The sequence below is a fragment of the Protopterus annectens genome, chromosome 1.part1, assembly GCF_019279795.1.
Source record: "Protopterus annectens isolate FY-2018-M chromosome 1.part1, PAN1.0, whole genome shotgun sequence".
NCBI classification, from domain to species: domain Eukaryota; kingdom Metazoa; phylum Chordata; order Ceratodontiformes; family Protopteridae; genus Protopterus; species Protopterus annectens.
The window spans coordinates 1,432,684,114-1,432,692,688 of record NC_056726.1 but is presented as its reverse complement, the minus strand read 5'-3'; positions in this window follow the sequence as shown (position 1 = coordinate 1,432,692,688).

Here is an 8,575-nt window from a genome sequence, read left to right as displayed (position 1 = left end):
TTGTATGTCAGGCACAGATCACCTCTGAGCAGATGGTATGCAACTGAATAGAGCTGGAGTTTCTTCAGTCGGGCAGCGTATGACATATGTTTGAGCCCCTTTATCCTTTTGGTGAGGAACTTTTGGGGTCTTTCCAACTGCTGCAGGTGTCGGGTAAGGTACATTCCGAATGGGGCATTGTACTCAATCATTGGTCTGATAAGTGAAGAGTACAGGGGTACAATGACCTCTCCTGATCTGGATGTGAATCCCTTCATGATCAGGTGGGCAATGTAGAAGGTCTTCCTAACCACTTTGGCAATGTGAGTGTCAAAAGTGAGGTTACTGTCAACTTGGGTCCCCAGGTCCCTGATAACTTCTTCTGTGTTTAATGGATTACCACCTATGTGGTAATTAGGGGTTACCTTGTTTTTCCCAAAGGGTATGACTATACATTTTTTGGCATTTAGCTTAAGGCCATGGCTCTGGCACCAGTTATCCATTTCTATGAGACCTCTCTGGAGGATGTCTGTGTCTGATGGAGTGTCAATTATGGTGCCCAGTTTGCAGTCATCTGCAAATTTTGTCAGCCACAATCCCGCTATGTTTGCCTGCACTTCAGAAAAATAAATGCCGAACAAGAGGTGGCCCAGGACTGAGCCCTGTGGGACACTGCTCGTGACCGGCTTAGAGTCTGACATGGCACCAGCAACTCTAACCCTGTGGGTTCTGTCCTTGAGCCAGTTTGCAACCCATCTTTTGACATATGGGTTTACATCTAAGCTGGTGAGCTTTTCTATGATGCCTGAGTGGGGTATTGTGTCGAACGCTTTTGCTAGGTCAAGGTAGGCTGTGTGAACTGCCTTACCCTCATCAATGGCCTTAGTGACTGTTTCGAAAAATTCGACCAAGTTCAAGTAGCAGGATCTGCCCTTGACAAAGCCAAATTGGGTAGGATCCAGACTTTACTACTCAGGTGGTGGACAGGCTATAAATGGTGTAGGAATTGTGCTGAGACAGAGGCTTCAGAAGTCAGTGAGGGATATCATCTGAACTAATGACAGACTCATGGCAATCAGACTCCAGTGTAATGATAGGACAGTATTCATAATCTCAGCCTATGCCCCACAGCAGGGTTGTGATAGTGAGGAAAAGAGTGCATTCAGACAGCAGTTGCAGGACCTACTAGATAAAGCAGGACAACATGAATTGGTGTTGATAATGGGTGACTTAAATGCACATATCAGGACAGACAGAACAGGATATGAGGACTTCCTGGGTCCACATGGGTGGAGCAATAGGAATAAAGAAGGAGAAGCCATTCTAGACTTCTGTCTGGAAAATGGCTTGATAGTAACCAACACATGGTTCAGAAAGAGAGAAAGTCACAAGATCACATACAAGAGTAGCCAACATGCAACTCAGGTAGGCTTCCTTCTAGTAAGGAAAAGGCACTGGGGTAGAATCCATGATTGCAAAGTCATCCCCAGTGAAACAGTCGGTTTACAGCATAAACCAGTAGTTGCCACAATCAGCTGCAAGCGGTGGTCAGAGAAGGCTCTAAGGTCAACAGAGACCAGACTGAAGACCTGGAAGTTGACTGGAGAGAAAGTACAGCAGTTCAAGGAATTACTCAGGGCTCTAGCACCCCAAGAAGAGGAGGAAATAGGTGGATTTGAAGAAGAGTGGCAGCGCCTAAAAACAGCATGTGTTAGGACTACAGAAAAGATATGTGGCTGAGCCAGGTATGGAAATAAGGTACATAAGGAAAGCTGGTGGTGGAATGCAGAAGTGCAGGAAGCAATCAAAAGAAAGAAGGAGTGCAGGAAGAAGTGGGAGATTGAAAAGACTGACCAAGCTAGGAAGGACTACTGGTTGGCTAACAAAGAAACTAAGAAAGAAGTTGCAATAGCAAAGAATAGGGCATCAGAGGCACTCTATCAGCTTCTGGAAAGTGACTCAGTAAGGGGCACAAAGAAACTATACCAGGTTGCAAGGCAAAGACAGAAAAATAAAGAAGATAGTCAGACACCCTTCATAAGGGATTCCAGCAACAACCTGCTTACCAGCCCACAGGGAATCAAAGGCAGATGGAAGGAGTATTTCCAGCAGCTTCTGAATGAAGAAAACCCCACAGAAGCAGTACTGCCCCAGAAACAGCCTACAATGAGAGTAGAAGAGGAGCCCAGCTTAGAAGAAGTAAGAGCAGCACTAAGGAAAATGAAATCAGGGAAAGTAGCAGGCTCAGATGAGGTCACAGCAGATATGATAAAGATGCTGGGTGAGCTAGGGGAGAAATGTCTCCTGAGGGTACTAATTGCAGTGTGGAGAGAAAGGCATATCCCAGATGACTGGAGAATAAGCATACTCATGCCAGTGTACAAGAACAAAGGGGACATCCACAACTGTGGACAGTACAGAGGCATCAAACTCCTACCACATTGCATGAAAGTTCTGGAAAGGGTGATTGATAAACGGATACACAGAATAGTAGAATGTAAGATGGGAGATGAACAGTTCGGATTCAGATCAGGATGCAGCACAATTGACCCAATGTTTGCATTGAGACAGATACTTGAGAAGAAACTAGAGAAGAGGAGAGAATCAAACTGGGCTTTCCTAGACTTGGAGAAAGCATATAACAAGATCCCAAGAAAGCTGATCTGGGCAGTACTGCGGTGGTTTGAAGTCCCAGAAACACTGGTAGAATTAGTACAGGCTATGTACAAGGACCCAGTGACTCAAGTACGAACAGTGTTTGGCCTCACTGAGGGGTTCCCAGTGGGAGTGGGTGTACACCAGGGTTCAGCTCTGAGCCCACTGCTGTTCATACTGGTAATGGACTACATCAGCAAACAGGTTGGAGGGGTCAGAGCAACAAAGCTGCTGTATGCAGACGATGTGGCAGCATAGGCAAACTCTGATCTAGAACTTCAGCAAAGGATAGGAGAATGGAATGCAAATCTGAAGGCACGTGGGATGAAACTAAGCACAGATAAGACAGTGGTAATGGCAGAAGATTGGGGAAATCAGAAGAAGCTGAGAATAGAGATAGATGGGAAGATAGTGTAACAGGTAAACAGCTTCAAGTATCTGGGAGGGGTGGTTGAGGAGAAGGGTAGTCTGAATGAAGAGGTCAAAGCTAGAATCAGAGGGGCTGCAGCCAACTGGCATAGAGTATCAGGTGTAGTCTATGACAGAAGAATGCCAAAGAAGCTGAAAAGTAAGGTGTACAAGACAGTGGTGTAACCAGTCTGTAAGGCCCTTTTTTAGGCCCTTTTGTAGAGTATCCACATCATTTGAGGATTCAATAATGGTTCCCAGTTTGCAGTCATCTGCAAACTTTGTTATCCAGAGTCCCTTAGTGTTGGCCTGTACTTCAGAGAAGTAGATGCCAAACAAGAGCGGTCCCAGGACTGAACCCTGAGGTACTCCACTTGTCACTTGTCTGGAGCTGGATTTGGAGTCGGCTACTTTTACAGTGTGGGTTCTATCAGTAAGCCAGTTAGCAACCCATTAGGTGACGTAGGGATTAATGCCCAGCTTAGTAAGTTTATCTATGATTCCAGAGTGGGGGATGGTGTCAAAGGCCTTGGCAAGGTCTAGATAGGCTGTGTGGACCACCTTACCCTTGTCTATGGCTCTGGAGACTAATTCGAAGAAGTCAATCAAGTTCAAGAGACAAGATCAGCCCTTTACGAACTCAAACTGGGTGGGGTCCAGTGTTTGAATGTTGCCAATGTCTTTGTTTATAAGTTCCATGATAATACGCTCCATGGCCTTGCAGATAAGGCTTGTTAGACTGATGGGACAGTAGTTTCCGGGATCCAAGTTGGATCCCCCCTTGTGGAGTGGGATAACTGTAGCTGTGCACCACTCAGTGGGCATGAAACCTGAGGTGAGGCTATGATTAAACATGACACTTAGGTGAGGTGCCAGTTCATATTGTAGTTCATGTAGTACACAGCCCGGGATGTCATATGGTCCCATGGATGCTGTATTCTTAGCTTTGGAGAGTGCGTTTTTTACCTGTGTGGCCGTTATTACCGGAATTTGGCAATCTTCCGGTATTGAGATGGGCCATTTAGGGGGTGAGACTACTGTATGGTACAGAAACCTGGGCAGTAAAGGCAGAACAGATGAAGAAGCTAGTGGTGATGGAAATGAAGTGCCTGAGAAAGGTGGTAGGATGCACACTGCGGGACAGGCGAAGACATGAGGACATAAGAGCAGAAGCCAAAGTAGGTCCAATTGCAGAAAGAGAACAGATTACGATGGTATGGGCACATGTGTAGAATAGCAGAAGACAATCTGGTGAGGGAGATTTGGGACAGACAGGAAGAAGGTAAGAGGAAGTGAGGGCATCCAGCAAAGAGGTGGATGGATTGCGTGAAAGAAGATCTGCGACAGTCAGGCATGAGTGTTGAAGAAGGCAGGAGAGTGGCACTGAATCAAGAGAGTTGGCAACAGTTAATACGATACCCTGACCCCATGTAAATGGGAAAAAGGGGGATGATGATGATGATGATGATTGTATAGGTATCAGGCACTACATGGATGTAACAGCACTGTAAAACAGACACCAGTGTAAAAGTACATATCCATAACCATGTCCACCACAGTCACGTTCACATACTGGTAAGCCAAATGAACAGTAGAGTATAAGGACTGTGTGAACAAAACCATCAGCATGTTTGCCACTCACACACTACCCCTACATATACTGGCCCAATTCACTGTGTAGTATGATGCTTGACCGTGGTATGGGACACGTCTCAGTCCTCCCCTACAAACATATACAGTTGACAGAGCACAAGAAACTGGGGCAGGATGCAAACAAAGACAAAAAAGGAACCATAACACTTGCATCCACCCCTTCCCTACACAGGACAAATAACATATACATAATACACTGCTACACAGTCATGACAGTCTGTCAACATTCGCCAGAAATACACAGACCTCCCAACTGTACAGAGTCTCACAGAATGTCCAGCTTTGTCCTCATATATAAGGCTAATTACGCATAACATGTCTGGCAGTCTGATACATCACTGGAATGATACCAGGAATGAAGTCACTAAATAATGATATACAATACCTATCCACCTCTTATTGCATGACATCTGGACAAAGCCAGATATAACTGGGGGACAGAGGCCCAAACACAGGGGCATCATTGACATATTGCTGGTATAAACTGAAAAAGTTGCTGGTGTAACAGAGTTTGTTATAACATCTTCGTTCTGAGGGATATGGAGTCAGAAGCACAAATGGATGTTACCGTTTACTGACTGAAATCCTCAGAGTATGCTACTGAATTTCCAAAGACAAAAAACATGTAACACACCAATTATGAGTGATCAAACTCTGGCCAGTCTGTGGATAGCCCTACAGTAGAGAGTTATGTCAACCACATAACACTGTCAGACCTAAATCATGCACAACAGCCATATCCACACACATACAGCAATACTTATAATAAATCCCTATGTCTGAAACTTCTCCCCAACATTGTTGGGCTGTATCCACAGTGTATGTTGTAAAAGGTATTTCCATCTACCCTCTGTGATACTGTTTGTCACATACATCCTTGACGTCCTCCTCACTGGCAAGGTAAAGGGCCAACACCCACATAAAGTACTCATTTATAGGAGTATGTTTCGATGCAATTGGCTATTGTAATGATGTCACAGCTGTTCTTCATGCAATTAACACATGGTGAACTCCAATTGCTACACAGGCCATCAGCTGCCCATGAGCTGCTGCCTATACAAAACAGATGTATACCCTACATCCTAGAGAGAGAGGGAGAAAGAAACAGAAAAAAAAAAAAAAAACAGCAAGCAAGTTATAACCATCTAAACTTGAAAAAAAGTACAGATATGTCAAACATGTATGCGTGTAATGGACTGCAGTAGGGGGTATGTAATAATGGGAAATAGGAAGTTTAACATATATGTTTCAATGAGACTTGCTGTACTGCTATATTGCTGATCAGAACCTATGGCCATAGCATATGTGTCTGTCTGCAGTGATATAGAATACAGCTCAGGCCCCTGAGTCACCCCAGGAAAGGATGGCTCACATATGACTACTACTGGATGTGTGTTGAACAATGCTAACTGTGACACTGCTAGGCCAACTACTTCCACAGGTATATCATCTGGACAGCCTTTCCATTCTTAAACCTCTTCAAAGCTGTCCTTACGTCCCCCTTGATACTCTGTTGCACTTCCTGATTCACCATACCCACATCATCCAATGGTCTCTCCCTCTCTCTTTCTACTCATTCAACAGCCCATGAAAGTACTGTTTCCATCTGCTCTTCACACTCTCCTTGCTAATAAGTACATTATCACCATTACCTTTTATCCATCTTATTTGCTGAACATCCTTCCTAGCTACTTGCATCTGTCTGTGCAATTGGTACAGGTCCTATCCTCCATCCTTGTTGTCCTACCTTATATACAACCTTCCAGATGCCCCATCTTTAGCCTTTTCCACCATAGTCTTTGCCATGCACCTCATCTTCCTATACTCCTGTCTACTTTAATCATTTGTCTGACAATCCCACTTCTCCTTCGTCAGTCTCTTTCTCTGTATACTCCCCTGTACTCCCTCATTCCACCACCAGGTCTACTTGTCATCCATCCTCTGTCCAGATGGCACACCAAGCCCTATTCTACTCATCTCCCTTACTAGCTCGGATGTAGTTACCCAGATATTTGGTAACTCTTCACTGACACCCACTGCCTATCATAACTCTTCCTTGAACCAACCTCACAATCACCCTTTTACAGTATCCACCATTTGCTTTGTGGTGCTCACTCACATTCCTCCCCCTCTTTTTGATTACCAACTTCATCCCACAGATCAACATTCCATGCTACCTAACTACACTTTCCACTGTCACCACTTTACAGTTTCCATTCCCCTGCAAATAGGCCCACCCGCATAGGAAATACTCCACCTATGTGCATCTGCCTCCACTCTTGTATTTCACCCTATGACCCACAGTACTGTAAACATACATATTCACCACAACCATGTCCAACCTCTTTTGCAAACTCCACCACCACCATCACACATTCTGCATTCCTTGGCTTAACACCACACCTACCCATCACTTCTGCAACCCCTCTGTCCCCTTCACCAACTTGCACATTGAAATCTGCTGCAATCACCAGTCTTTCACCCTTGGGTATACTCATCACCACTTCAACCAACCACTCCAAAGTACTCCTGTCTCACCCATCATACACACAGCTAGTGGGGCATATGCACTAACAACTCTCATTATTACACCATCAATACCCAGCCTCGTAAACATCACTCTATCCAACACTTTTATCATCTCTAAAATCACCCTTGGCATAATGTTCCTTCAGGTTAACCACTATACCATGTCCACCCCCATACACACCATGATAAAACTATTTGTACCCAACTCTGACACACACAGCGATACCCCCTTCCATCTGGTCTCTGACACACACAATATATCCACCTTTCCTCTGTCCATCATATCAGTTAGCTCTGTCCCCTTGCCATTCATACTCGTAACATTAAAAGGTCCTATCCTCAGTACCACACTCCTAGCCTTTCTCCTCTCTACTTGCCATATCAGCGGCGGACATACTCCAGGGTATGCCCGTGAATGAAAAGCCTACTGTACTATCAAATGACGTATATGTGTTACATCAATATGAAGAATGTGTCACTACTCTTGGCCCATAGTCCACTGTGCATGTGTGGCATCCTCCAGATGTCCTGCTCTAACAGGTTGACAGTGTTGACAGGAATTACTGGGCAGCGAGAGTGTAATTACAGTGTGCCATACTGACATATAACAGAAATGTATAGCAGGTATTACTTGTGCATATGTATGTATGGGTAGGCATACCTGACTGCCTCATAACAACTGACATGGAATGCAAAATGTCAGGTAAATAAGCTGTAGATGTTGTATATGTGTGAAATCTTAGTTTCTGTACATCCAAAAGAGTTACACTTCTACAGCTACTGGTTGCGGCATTGCCCTGACACAGACATGGGTACTAGAATAGGAATGAGTATCAAGTTGAAACTGTAGAGGTGTCCAACTGCGTTATGACCTTGTGTCCATGCCTACTACAAATAGATATATGACCACCCACATAGCTGTATGGCCTAAGAAATACCTTATTTGTAAAACCCGTCTCCAACAAAGTAGAGTAAATCCCTTTGCTGGACAGCAGCAATGCACAAAGCACATAACGGGATGCTGTATTGGCTGTACAGGGCAAAGTAGGAGCAGGCACCAACTGGGCAGCATGTCAACCTTTGTCTGAATGAGCATATTAGGTCACAGGTTGATTACTGTAAGGCTAACTATGAGTACAAATTGAACACATCTACTAAGGGCAATCACAAGGACATCTTCACATATGTCTGCAGTCTCAAAGGCAACAACCCAACTCATCCTGTAATGGTGGTCAATCACAGCACATCCGCACACACACCATACCTACAGTCAACCTGCTGCAGACAGGTTTGGGCAAACATCACCCCCCCTAGCTCACCATCAGTATAGGTGGATATGCACAGTACACTC